This window comes from Amblyomma mixtum, chromosome 6, assembly GCF_055824585.1.
Source record: "Amblyomma mixtum isolate Tamu chromosome 6, ASM5582458v1, whole genome shotgun sequence".
Lineage (NCBI taxonomy): Eukaryota > Metazoa > Arthropoda > Arachnida > Ixodida > Ixodidae > Amblyomma > Amblyomma mixtum.
Window position 1 is genome coordinate 114,039,959 of NC_143017.1, and position 13,142 is coordinate 114,053,100.

Genomic DNA, 13,142 nt, shown 5'->3' on the forward strand with positions numbered 1-13,142 from the left:
TGCCAAGTTAACAGCTAAGGGCCCCCCTACGCTAAATCTGCTTTTCTGTCACAGAAAGAGCTTATATCGCAAAATTTTAAAGCATATGGTATCTAACTCCCGGCAACTTCGCTGATTTCGATGAGACATCTGGCTTTCTTTAGCACAATATTTTGATAGGTACATTATAAAAATACGGTGTTCAAGGACGTCTCAATCTTTGTCGTGTCCGGTCGCTGTGTTGAATGCAGCGAAGACGCACACGGTACTTTAAGACTTCGTTTATTTAAAGCCGATGAGGGTGCGACCAGCGTCGACCGAGGCAGGAGCCGAACTGGCCGCCCGAAGAAAGGAGGGAGTGGAGAAGCGTCCACGGCAGGGAGTGGCTTCCCAGAACAGGAGGAGGGTGCGGGGGCGCACCGTGGGGGGGCATCCGGCGACAGCGTGCGACGAGGGGCAAGCGGTCGTTAGGAGGAGGATGCGAGTGGTCGTTAGGAGGAGGATTGAGTGGTCGTTAGGAGGAGGCGCACACACACAAAAGCACTAAGGGGACACAACAATCTTCTAGCGCTCTTAACTAACTGATCGAAAACAAGTGTTGTTCTGTGATGAGTGTGGATTCAATCTTCAGGCCATCAATTGCGCTGTGCTTCAGGGTTGCCCTTTAGGTCCCTTCCTTTTAATGCACATATAAATCACCTTGTAAGCATGGCTAATCAGGTGAAATACATTTTGTGCGCAGATGACACTTTTCTTACGGGCTTCTCCACAGGCGACTTAATAAATAACAGCAACTGTGTTCCTAATGATTTGTATATATGGTCCTCGGCAAATGGTTTATTTATTGATACCAGCAAATCAAAAGGTGTTTTTTTTTCCATACCAAAGAATCTCAAAACTACCTCAAATGTGTCTTACTTGGGAGCCACGAAACAGAAATAGTAGATAGCTAGCTTCAAATCAATGCGTGTAGTATTTGACGCCGCCTGTATAAGGTGGATCGAACGTGCAACTTACATTTAAGGAAACAGCATCATGTGTTGATATTGTTACGGAGAAGAAGAGGGCAGTGGCGCGGGACGGAGCGCTCGCGCTGGGCCCACAGCCATTAAATCATATTATCATCTGTCATCATGTCGTCCTTTTTCTAGGCTTGCCACCTCGTAACATTTGGTGTGAGGTGCTGGGTACATCGTCACCTGGTCCCTGGAGCATCGCCACCTTCTGCTCGCCTTCGTCGTTGGCCGAGGGGACCTGGACTCCGCCGCCGGCTCAACCCGAGCCCGACCAGACCAGAACCGACCAGCCGCTTTCCCCCCCGCCCCGTCCCCAGCCCCGACCACAAGACACGACGACCAGGACCAGACGCAGCGTGACCCGACGACGACCCAAATCAAGACGGCACCCCCGCCCAAGCTGTCCGGCGAGTCCCTTAATCATTCTGGGTTTTTTGCGCAAAAGACACGACACAAAAGAAACGAGGTAGACAGGACAAGCGCATCTTTTGTGTCGTGTCTTTTGCGCAAAAAACCCAGAATGCTTAGGCACCAACTAGCCTGCAAAAACATACTCGCAAGTCGAGTCCCTTAATCCCTGACCTTCGGCTGTGGGCGACCGACCGCTGGACCTGATGCTCCGGGGACAACCGTTCACAAGATCATATCTCGTTCATCTTGGTGGCAAGCCTTTCATCTTCTTCTATCCTTTGTGATCATGGTCATCGCCACCTCATTACTGAAAATTTAAGCAATCGATCGGGACGATCGCTCGGAGGACCCGGGTCATGTTACGAAGAAGAAGAGGGCAGTGGCGCGGGACGGAGCGCTCGCGCTGGGCCCACAGCCATTAAATCATATTATCATCTGTCATCATGTCGTCCTTTTTCTAGGCTTGCCACCTCGTAACAATATTTCTGCTTGGTTCAGAACTGAATTCTCCCGCGCCCTAAAGCTAGCAACTTATTTTCCCTTATTTCAGTTACACATCAACTACTGCCACTTAGTTTGGGCACTATATCTACAACCAATCTTCAGAAAATATTAAACCTCATAAGAAAGCAATCGGGCTTATCGCAGGCGCTAGTTTTGTCGCCTATGCAGCAGTTCTCTTTACCTAACTGAAATAATTGATGTGAATGCTTGCCTTGAGTATAGTTGATTAACTGAAGATTTCTTCACCATCGATTTCTATTTTTTTCTTAACATCGAAATACTAAAACCAAATGAAGAAAGTATGTCCAAACTCGATCGACTTATAAATGGTCAGTTCCTCGCACCCGAACCAATCATGGTAAACAAATATTTCACTTCCCGATATCTGATAGTCTAAATAGATATCCATCTAACAAGCCTAGTGTGTGTAGCCTCTTCCCACGACAAAATTTTATACTATGTTTTCTTAAACAAAATTTCATATCTTTTTGTGAATATAGCAGTATGAACATTCTTTTGCTATTCTTACTATTATTTGCCGCCCATTGTGCGATATTCTTTGTTAAAATGTGTGCTCGTGTGTGTGATGCCTCCGTGCGATTTTTTTTTTTGTTTTATAAAGGCCACGGCCACTTTCAAGCTAATTTTTTAGCTTTTAGCCTGTGGCACATTTTGAGCACCTATTCGATCACAATGAAGAACTTTCAACTTTAAAAGTTCGAAACCAACGGCTCTTTACGGTCGTCTGCTTGCCTCAAAACGCAATTCCAAGCTGTAGAGAAGTAGCCACCGAAATGGTATCACGCTACGGTTGTAATTTATTCGGCCTTCATTGCCTAAAAACGAAAACGCAGTGGAGGAAGTGGCGCCTCCATTTTACATTCTCCGAGTGCTCTATGGGCACCCTTAGGGTGGTATTTATGGTAATTTAATTTTCGAGTACTTCCCTCGCTTTAACGTTCTGTTTCCCATAACCATGAAAAGCCAGGCTAGCATTGCATAATCTGGGAGAAGTTGGCCTGCCCGCCTGCCCAAGTGAGCGCGATAAAGCTGTGTTCCTTCCACGCAGACAAAGCTTACAGATGCAGGTGCAGTTGCGGCTGAAACAACGTTATTAGCGCCTGATCACAAGGAAGAGCAATTATCAGGAAACGTCCGGCGGCGACCCAGAGGCGCCACTCTTCAGCTCTCTGCGTGAGAAAGAGGCGCCATTGAGGCGAAGCGTCGGGCGTCTGTGTACGAGTGCGAGGCGTATAAGGTCACGGCCTACGGGGAAAGTCTACGACCGGCCGCGCTTTTGGCCTTGTTACCCCGCTGACGTCGGCAGGCGCTCGTTTTCGCTTCGGCAACAACTTGGATGGACAACGTCACCCGTAAAATGGTCGTTCAGTTTCGGCCAGCGCGAACAATGGTTCCGGAACAAGAGTGCAGTTGATCATGCGCGAATACCATTCATCGCTATTGTTATCGGGCAGCTTTGAACAGCTATGCGCTGTCTTAGGAAACGTTACTAAAGGTCAGCAGAAATCCGTCTTGACACCTTTGTAGTATAAATGATGCGGATACAGCACGGTTATTTCTACCCACTGCGTTTGCACCTTCCGCAAGGTTCTCTAACATAAGTACATAACGCTTGGAAACATGAGCTTCTAATGTATTTCGTGGACGAACATTGGCGTACTAATGCATGCAGAACCGCAAGAAGTGTCAGTCTTGCGTCATAATTAAAAATGGCGGTCTTATACGCACAGCCGAATTTTGCAGCTTCTCTGGTATAGGTAATTCAACCTTGGTTCAGAAGGCAAGTATCGTCTCTGTGAAAGGTGAGAGCTGTCCAGCCATGTATGCTGTCCAAAGAAAAATAATATAAAACTGAGAATTTGGTCATGTGGCGCCTGACTGATTTTCAATTTCATTTCTTTATAGCTGCCATTGATTTGTAATGTTGTAAAATAAGACGATGGAGACCGCTTACATCGGCTACTCATAGCAATGCTAATCCTTGCGATTTTACAGCAGGAAGAGGGTACCGATGCCTCCTTCCTTCCCAACTATTAAGCGTAAGCATTCCGTACGCTAAAGGCTGTGCTCGCTTCCTGTAGACAGCTGATAAGCGAGCCAGCATTGAGCAAGACGCTCTTCATACGATAGCAGCGCGCGCATTTCTTCATCTTTCTTCCTCGTTATCTGGTGCAGCGTGCCAAGTATCTAGGCAGACAAATATTTTTCTCCGATTGTTAAAGTCTGTTTGATTTTCTTCGCTTCAGGTGACTCCGGATGGGCGTCGCCTATATCAAATAGGGGACGAAATGTGAATACGAGCTCCGACGACAACCAGATATAGGAACACCGGTGCTGGTGCGTCCATCGGTTGCCATCTATAGGATGTACTGATGCCAACAATGGCGCTGACATCAGGGCATCCAGCGAACGGGCGTCCCCTCGTATAAACTCCGGCATCCAACCACATATATGCTCATCTCGAGCTGACCAAATGGCGATATGGTTGAAATGGCGCAATGGCAACTTGGCCAAACAGCGCCTTAAAGGAAAACTGAACAAAACTTTTGGAGCTGCTCTTTTACATGTAAACAAGAGCTTGACTGCTAAACTTGACAAATGTGACAAGCATTTTAGCGAGAAAAGGCGGATAGCACGTTTTTTTTTTCGCGATTTATTGCCGTCTCGTTGCACCTGGCGGCCGCCTGTGGAAGCTGCGACTAGACGTCATAACACCCGCGCGGCCACTGTTCCCGCAGGAGCACGATTGCCATCGCTACTGGCCGGCTTTGCCAGTTTTGCGTCGGCAGCGTCGGACGTTGGGAGCCTTATAGATTGGTCTGCTGTTGTGACGCAAGGTAGCGTGGCCAGTTGTTGTTGCACCATGGTGGCTCGTACAGGATGAGGAACAGTCTGAACTTCGAAGTTGGAGATTACAAAAACAAGCAGACTTTATGGCAAGAAGCTGAGACACTTATATACAAAAAGAACAAGGAATCAAAATTTAAGAGTTCATGACGTCGAATGACTGGATGAGCCTTTTACCCAGGGCCCAGAGCCACTGGATGAACCTATTACCGAAGGTCCAGAGCGTTCGTGCCCACTTTGGTCGCAGGTTATATAGGCACCCTGCGCATCTAACTCCAGCGCGACGCGCGCGCCACTGGCGGCGGCGCGCGCGTCCCTGTCAGGAAGGCGGGGGCAGTCCGACAGCTCCCGCTGCGCTGCGCGCGCCGTCCCGAAGCAGTTTTGGGCGTCCTTACCGAGCAAAAAATGGCACATAACAACAGCAGGACACACTGCTGTGTTACAGGATGCAATAATGCGTATATAAATTCGCCTGGGACAAGGTTTTGTGGATTTCCCCCAGGTAGCACACGGCAGCGGGCCAATATTGGAAATCCACTGGCAAAGCGTGGCCCTAACTAGGCCCAGAGTTGCCAGTGAGCATCCGATATTGGTTGTGCCACTCCTTAGCACATCCAACAATGGCCCTGGTTGTCCGTCGCTTTACCAGTATTGGCTGAGCCGTAATTAGATCCTGGCTATCATGGGCCAGGTTAGCCAGGATTGCCCCACTATTTGCCATTGCTGGCTGTGCCATCATCGAATCCTGGCTATCATGGGCCATGTTAGCCAGTGTTGTTCCACTCTTTGCCAGAATTGGCTATGCCATTTCCGGGAGCTGGCTATATTGGCCTAGGATTGCCACCGCTTATCCAGTGTTCAAAGTATACTGGCAAACGTTGGTAAACATTGTGTCATCCAATAAAATGGGTTCAAAATTATTTTTATTGTCGAGTACCATATCGGCAGTTCATAATTCTCGAACGCGTTAAAACATGCGAGTTCAAAGATTTGTTTTTATTTATTATTATATTTTAACCGAACACTTTTGCAGTTTGTGAGCAAAGCTACCCATGATTCCGTTGGAAAAGCTGCACTCTGGTTGCGCAGTGAGCAGCAATAATACATTTAGGAGAATTGCGATCGAAGTCCTGTTGATCAGAATTAACGTTCTGATTACACCCGAGACGCCTTCAACAAAAATTGTCAACAGGCGCCTTCAACAAAAATCAAATAAGTTTGATTTGATTAAATTTTTGGAATAAAAAAATCACTTTTTTTTATTCGCTCTAGGAATTCACTGCCGCAGTGCGCAGCTGGTGTCTGCTTCATGGAGATCGCGATACAAACGTAATAGATTAGCGCAAGTGCATTCGCTAAACAGAAATTGTGCTCAGTTTTGGCAACGTCCAGAAACGAAGCAGTCGCCTCGTAATTTCGAATTATGCGTTGCGCTCGTGAAATATTAGGCGGGTGCTTCATAAACGCACGCGGACACGTGCTAAGCGATTCCTACGCTTCCCTACCTAGTGCCCTGTGATCGCGCCTTTCCCGTGTTTTCTGATTTGCTATTTCCTTCCCTTTCTGCAAATCGTAGTGTTGGAAATTGTTGTTTTTGACCATTTTATTCTTCTGTTGCGTAATTTGCATTGGTGGCAATATAGCTCTTGCTCACGTCCTTGCATATTTACTCGCAAGTTTTTTTTTTCTTTCGAACATGACCTTTATTGATGAAAACCATCGAAAGTAGTTGCGAACCACAATTCAACATGCCTTTGTTTGTTTTTGCTTTTTTTGCGCGAAACTTCCACACCAACAAACAATTTGAGGATTCCTCGACGACCACTGAATAAATGAACTGACAACTGGCGTTAGACGCATGTTAACCTAGCTTGTTTGGCGTATGTACGGTACATGAAACTATGAAAGAGCACGCATTCTGCTTGGATATTTTTTTTGCTTTATATTTTTGTTATTATGTGGTAACATTTTAAGCTATCTTGAACTAACAGAAGCCACATCATACGGCCCCACAAAATACGCGAGTGTCTGAACTCGTTTTGGCGAAATTCATCTTGAAGCTCCAAGTTTTTCACTTCAAAATTTTCGGGCTTTTGCTGCAGCTTTGTAGCAATACTTTGGCGCTTCCGTGTTTCCCATCCACTTGTTCCTTGTAGGTATTGCTTTCCGTACTGCCTGTGGCCATGGGACTCATTCTCCAAAAATTCCAAACACTTTTCACGTGTTTTGGCCCCTTTCCCTCTCTCTTTCAAGTATTCCCATAGCTCCCTACCTGTTCTCCCGGCCGCGCCCTTTCTTTAGGTAGCGGGCTAACCCCCCCCCCCCCCCCCCCGCCCCCCACCCCGCGAAGCGCTTTTTTTTCTTTTTGGTTGTCACTTCCTCAAAGCTATTTTCCCTCGCGCGCAGCTACGCGCTTCGCTGTTCGTGCACCCTTCCACGATCTCCCTGTCTCCACCTTTCAGCTCGAGAACTTTTCTCGGAACCATAAAACCTGTGTAAAGGAAAACGACTCTCTCCCCTCCAGCCAACCCCCCCCCCCCCTCCCCCCACCATCGTCTCCACTGCTCGTCTTGGAACCGCGCCTAAGACATTCTTGACTCCACGGCGGAGCCCAACCACGTGCACAACCAACACGACGAAAATGCATGCACCGTTCATAGTCTGTGCACGCGAAAAGCCACGCTCATATATTAGGAGAGCTCCGACGCTGTTCGTACCGCCTGCAAGATCTTATTTGTAAGTACTAAAACTCTTTTATCTTGATATACGTCTGGAAGTTAAAGTGGTTTTTGTAGTAAACGTTGCTTTGACTACATGCGCCTTTATTTTTTCGGCAGGAAAACAGAGCGAGCCAATAAGCACGAGGACGACTTCTGTGTACCCACTCTCATTGCGAAATGGCTTGCTTGACGTCGTGCGCAGTGGAATTGTGGCCGAATGGTGAGAATTTAATTTTTCGTCTTTGGTGAGATGAACTCACTGAAGATTCACTACTTTGGCTAACAGCGGGTTTGAACTCATATGACCTGATATGGGATGCATTCGGGAATATGTCCTTTACCGCTTATGCACGACGGAAATCAGAACCGTTTAATTAATTTTTCACTGCAGACAAGTTGGTAAGAATATGTGTAATACTTCCGTACTGTTTCTTTTTGCCTTCTACACTTGCAGACTCAATAGAAAATCCGCAATTTCTGGTTAAAGCTTTTGCCCAAGTTCTCTCGCAATGAAAAAGGGCATTACTCTGGACTATCAGACTAGTATTTTTGTGTGGTTTGCAAGTCGCAGTTTCGAATCCAATTATAGCATGCATGCGAAGCGACTAAGGTAAAACAAAGGTGCCCTGAGTTCCTTGCGTTCAGCGTATTTCGCAAGAAATCGCAAGCCGTATTTTTAACCCTATTAAAAAAAACTAATCAAAAATGTTGTTTTGACGTCCATGTGGAAGAGACGCTACAACCTGTGCATATTTACTTGAATAAAAAATTAGCTCGCAATTTAGAGATACGAGTTATGATATTAAAACAAAATAATACATTAATCTGTTTTCAATATCACATTAATTTGCTTATCTCGCATTGAATATATTTACTGGGAGTGCGACACGACGCATTGGACTAAATTAAACCATTTGGTATAAGGGAAGTTTAGTAAATTAAATTCCACTTTGTGCAACTAATGCGGTGCTGGTTCTTAGGAATAAATTTAAAATTATCCTGTAAAATATGTTGCTAGTGTCTTCACGATGACTGTGTTTCACAAAATTCGGTGTTATTTAATCATTTTTGTTTTTGTTCTGTGATAGCTATAATTCCATGACATCATGCATCTCGATCGTTGCAGGCTTGGCGCATCGTGAGGCCATCGTGCAAGAGCTGGACGAGGAATTTGTTTGAATGCAGTCCAGCAGCCCTCTTGCAAGTGGAGTGCAACGATTACTTCGGATATGACTAATCAGTTCACTGGAGGACAGCTCCATTGAGCATTTTATGGATGCCTTAGCCGTGCTGCAGCAGCTTGCCCAGATGCTTTGCCCAACCTGATCGGCACGCACCAAACTTGAAAATAAATTGTTTTCCCACAGCCTCTACCACCATGCTCTTGGGCCCCCTTTCTTTACTCCCCAGGGTGGCTGGTGGTAGCGCAAACCATCCTGTGCGGGCTAAAAGCCTGATTCTTGTAACTCAAAGCAATAAACGGGTCTTTTTTCTGGAATTCTTTCGCACCCTCTATTATGAATATTTGCTAGGTAGAATGGTATGTACATCCATCCACAGTGCCGGTCATTGGCTAGTGGGTTAATTGCATGTGCCAGCGTTCGAAAGCTGGATGCCATTATTCGAAAGCTGGAAACCATTATTCGAAAGCTAGATGCCATTATTCGAAAGCTGGAAACCATTATTCGAAAGCTGGCTACCAATGTTTGAAAGTTGGCTACCAATGTTTGAAAGCTGGCTACCAATGTTTGAAAGTTGGATACCAGTATGAGACCCTTGCTGGCCCATGCTGCAGAACGAACATTGGTACTGCGTTGGCCGTTTGATCGTCTGAACATTGGCCCAAAACTGGCATGAAAGTAGGTCCAATGTGTGATGTGGTAGCGCTCGGCCCAAATGCCAGTGTAGGACCGATGTTCGTGCCAATTTTTGCCAACAGTTGACCGACCTTCGGCCAATGTTGTTGTGCTGCCTGGGCCGACGCGACATTGGGAGACTGCCCGCCCTTCGTGACGGGCAACACGCACGTGCGGTTTCTGGTCTAGCAGTGGTCAAACCCGTGCAGAAGCTTACTTGACTCATGCATGGCTGTAAACAATATGTGGGCTCAAAAAGCCACGCCGAAACTCGCCCGCAGTCACACGTTAGGAAGAAGCCCAAATTTTGCGCTGCAAAGAATCGTTTACATTAGTTTCAGCTATGCGCGGAATCCTTGCTCACTTCTACCGCGCCTTGTCGTCCAGCGTCTTTTTCGACTGTAAAGGGACGTTTTCAGGGTCACCGGCAACATGCTCCTGATAAATCTTTGCCTCCACGTTTGAACGACTGGGTGATAATTTTGTACAATAATCATAAATCCTAACGTCGAAGAATCAGGGCACTTGTACTAAATGCGTAGAAATTAAACAAACCTTGCAATGAAATTCTGCTTTTTGAGCACAAACTTTCTGCAAGAATCCTGCATGATATGGCCAGGATACCCCTTTTTTGCAGAATCCCAGTCAAAAAGCTTTATGTTCCCCGCAGGAGTTTCAGTGCGCGCAGGCGCTTCGCCGCAGCTTGCATTCTCTTCTGCTTGCAAAAGATCGTTCATTGTACAGTTCATATAACCAAAATACTGACGCACGTGTTGTAGCGATAATGGCCTGGCAGTTGCTGAAAAAAAGAGAAAATATGAGTGGCAGATTACGCAATTGGCACATCATTTCAAGGCGTAGTTTGGACAGGGTATTCCACATCGAACACCGGAGGTGCGGCAAACGAGAATGTTATGAAGTCAGGTTTGCGCCGTTCGCTCAGAAACTGGAGTTTTATAATTACCTTCAATGCTATGCCGCCTGGTCGTCTTTGAAAGTTCAGGGTAAGCCTTTCTAAATGCAGGAACATTTAGAATGTGTTGATTCGATCCGCAACACTTTCAAAGGCAAGAAGAAAGAACACTCCATGGTGAGATCTGTGGCAAGCTATTTTAGGAACTCTGACCTCGCTTTGATGATGGCCGACAAAGAAGGAGGCTTTGTGGTTATGCCTCAGAAGCTTTTTAGTGACAAGGCCATGACATCTGTCTTAAAGAACTTTGAGAGAACAGATCTAAAGCCGTCTAAAACAAAGGCAAAGGCGGTTGCACTGTTAAGGGATTTGAAACTCGACAAGCTAAAAAGTGAAGTGGGGAAAAACAAGGTCCTAGTGCTCACTGTGTTCTTCAGTGCCAAGAGCCACAAGATAGAATGCCCTTTTAGAGCCATTGTTACAGAAACTGGATCCTGGCAAGCTGTGGTCAGTCGCTACCTTCAGCGCCATCTGGGAAGTCTGGCACCCGACGATCCGTACAAGGTCAGCAGCTCAGACCGAGTGGCCGAAATGTTAGGGGATAGCCTCTGCGATGTTAACTCGGGCTTCTCGGTTGACATCGAAGAGTTGTTCTACTCCCTTCCCCACGATGACCTGTTCCGTGCAGTCCGGAACTGTATCGAACGTTCTGGTGCTGTGTCTTTCCAGAATGCGTGCGGTATTTCTGTTGAAGGGTTTTTGGAATTGCTTAAGGTTTATCTTACTTCAACGATTGTGAGTTTTCAGGAAAAATTTTACGTGCAGAAACGCGGAATTTGCATCGGGTCATGTGTAGCCCCAGTTTTATCGGAAATCCTTTTAGCTGAAATTGACCGCTCGCTATCGCGGGTACTATCTGACGACCGTATCGTTCGAGTTTTCCGATACGTGGATGACTTTTTAATCCTTTTAAATATTGACCACAACGACGACTTGGCCCAGGTGGCAATGGAGGTTTTAGCATCTTTTAAGTCAGCCTTTCCGAGTTTTAATTTTACCATTGAACTTCCTGAAAACTCTTGTTTGCAATTCTTAGATTTAAAATTATTTTTTAACGATCCTGACCACCTCTGCTGGGCGTACATGCCTAGGTCGAAAAAGGCACTCTTACCCTTTAACTCGTGCCATTCGAAGCTGGTCAAGAGGGGTATTGCATCAACTTGCCTCAGGGCTTCATTAGCCAAGTCCTGTCCACATAAAGTTCAGATTAGCTTTGAGGCTCAGGTTGATCGCCTTAGGTCTGCTGGTTTTCCGCTGGCCCTTCTTCAGGCTGTCGCTGAGTCCCTGTTGAAGTCCTTCCGCCCAAACTCAAAACCTCTGGGGGCGGATGCACAGGAGAGGCGGAAGTATGAAGTTATGCCCTATGTTCACAGGGTCTCGCACGGCCTCAAGAGAGTCGCCGGAAAATTCGGCGTTGACGTCATTTTTTCTGCACCTTGCAAGTTTTCGCGTTTGTGCAATTTGGCGAGAAAAGATAAGCAAAAGAAGGTTGAGTGTGGCATTAACCACAGGAATAAGTTCGTCCAGTGTACATGCAATGTAATTTACCAGATTCCCCTGAGTTGTGGTAGGTTCTACATAGGGCAAACTGGCCGCTGCGTCAACATTAGGTTATTAGAGCACACAAATTCCTTAGAAGATTCAAGGGGGCAGCATCTGCCTAAGCATTGCAGGAACACCCCAGGCTTGCAGGTGGCTCGTTTTGGAGAGCGTTTTACACCGCTCCAAAAGCACGGCAACGGCAGCAGCGTGTTTACATTTGCCTGCCTTGCAACTGCAGCTGGCGGCTACACGCTGTCTACGGGAAGATAGCTACATGATAGCTGACAGGTATTAGATAGAAATATTTCTTAGCGTTGATCTGATCGTTTTCAGTGGCGCAGTGATGCTTGTCTGCGCAATGCACCGGAGAGCTAGATTCGCTCCCGTCGCACGACACCACCTGTTTCACATTGTGTACATGGCATGCTTCAAAAAGCTTCGTTCCTTTCCTGACGTTCGCTCTTCGAAAGAATTTTTCAGCCTCATGAAAGAATAGGTCGAAATCCCGCCTCCACGAACAGCGGCAGCCGCTAGCAGACGCCATCCCTTCGCATCCCTTCGCCATCGTGGCACAAAAGATCGCCACCTCACGTCACAGACGCAGCTGGTCAAGACACCTGTTGAGAGCCCGCACGTGGGAACTGGCGAGGAAGTAGCTAAGTCCGCATTCCTATAGCATTGTGTCCTGTTGACGTCACAGCCGCAGCTGCGCAGGCTTCCTCTGATTCGTTCCGGGTTTTTTTTTAAGACGATGGACACCCTTTCTTCTCCTGTCGTCGGTTGCTTCTCGAAGGGGAGGTCGTTTTCGCCGAGCCGAGTGTGGGAAGAGCCTCGTCGGCCACTTCCCAGAAAGTCACCCTTTTCTGTGAGGTCATCGTGGGGTCAAGTTGAAGTCAAACGACCCGTCAAAATTGCCGCTACGTTGAATCTCCCTCCGTTTCATCTCGGGTCTCAAGATGGGTCGTAACACTGCCCAAACTGCAGTGCGACATCGCGCTTCGAGTGACACGACCTGTTGCCTGTCGGACGATCGAGGGTCATGACGCCACACTCTTCACCTCGCGCCGGCGCGCGCTCATAAAATATCGAAAATAAAACCATCCGCTGAAAAATATGCGAAGTGACGACTAGATTTCGCTGTAGTCACATTCCGAGAATCTATTTTCAGCGTTTTTGTCCAGTTTTAAGATTTTGCTTCAGTATACCTTTAACTACCGTGTCAGACCAGCTCAAGGTGAGGTCAAGGACCCACTTTCCAAGCACTTCTCCCTAG

The 13,142-nt window shown here is 46.9% G+C and overlaps 1 long non-coding RNA gene across 1 annotated transcript; it reads left to right on the top strand.

Moving 5' to 3' along the window:
• Positions 1 to 7,384: 7,384 nt before the first annotated feature.
• LOC149340093 (uncharacterized) lies at positions 7,385 to 8,869 on the top strand. The gene is made up of 2 exons (XR_016283834.1): positions 7,385 to 7,718; positions 8,625 to 8,869. It is a non-coding gene; the product is annotated as an uncharacterized LOC149340093 (long non-coding RNA).
• Positions 8,870 to 13,142: the final 4,273 nt, after the last annotated feature.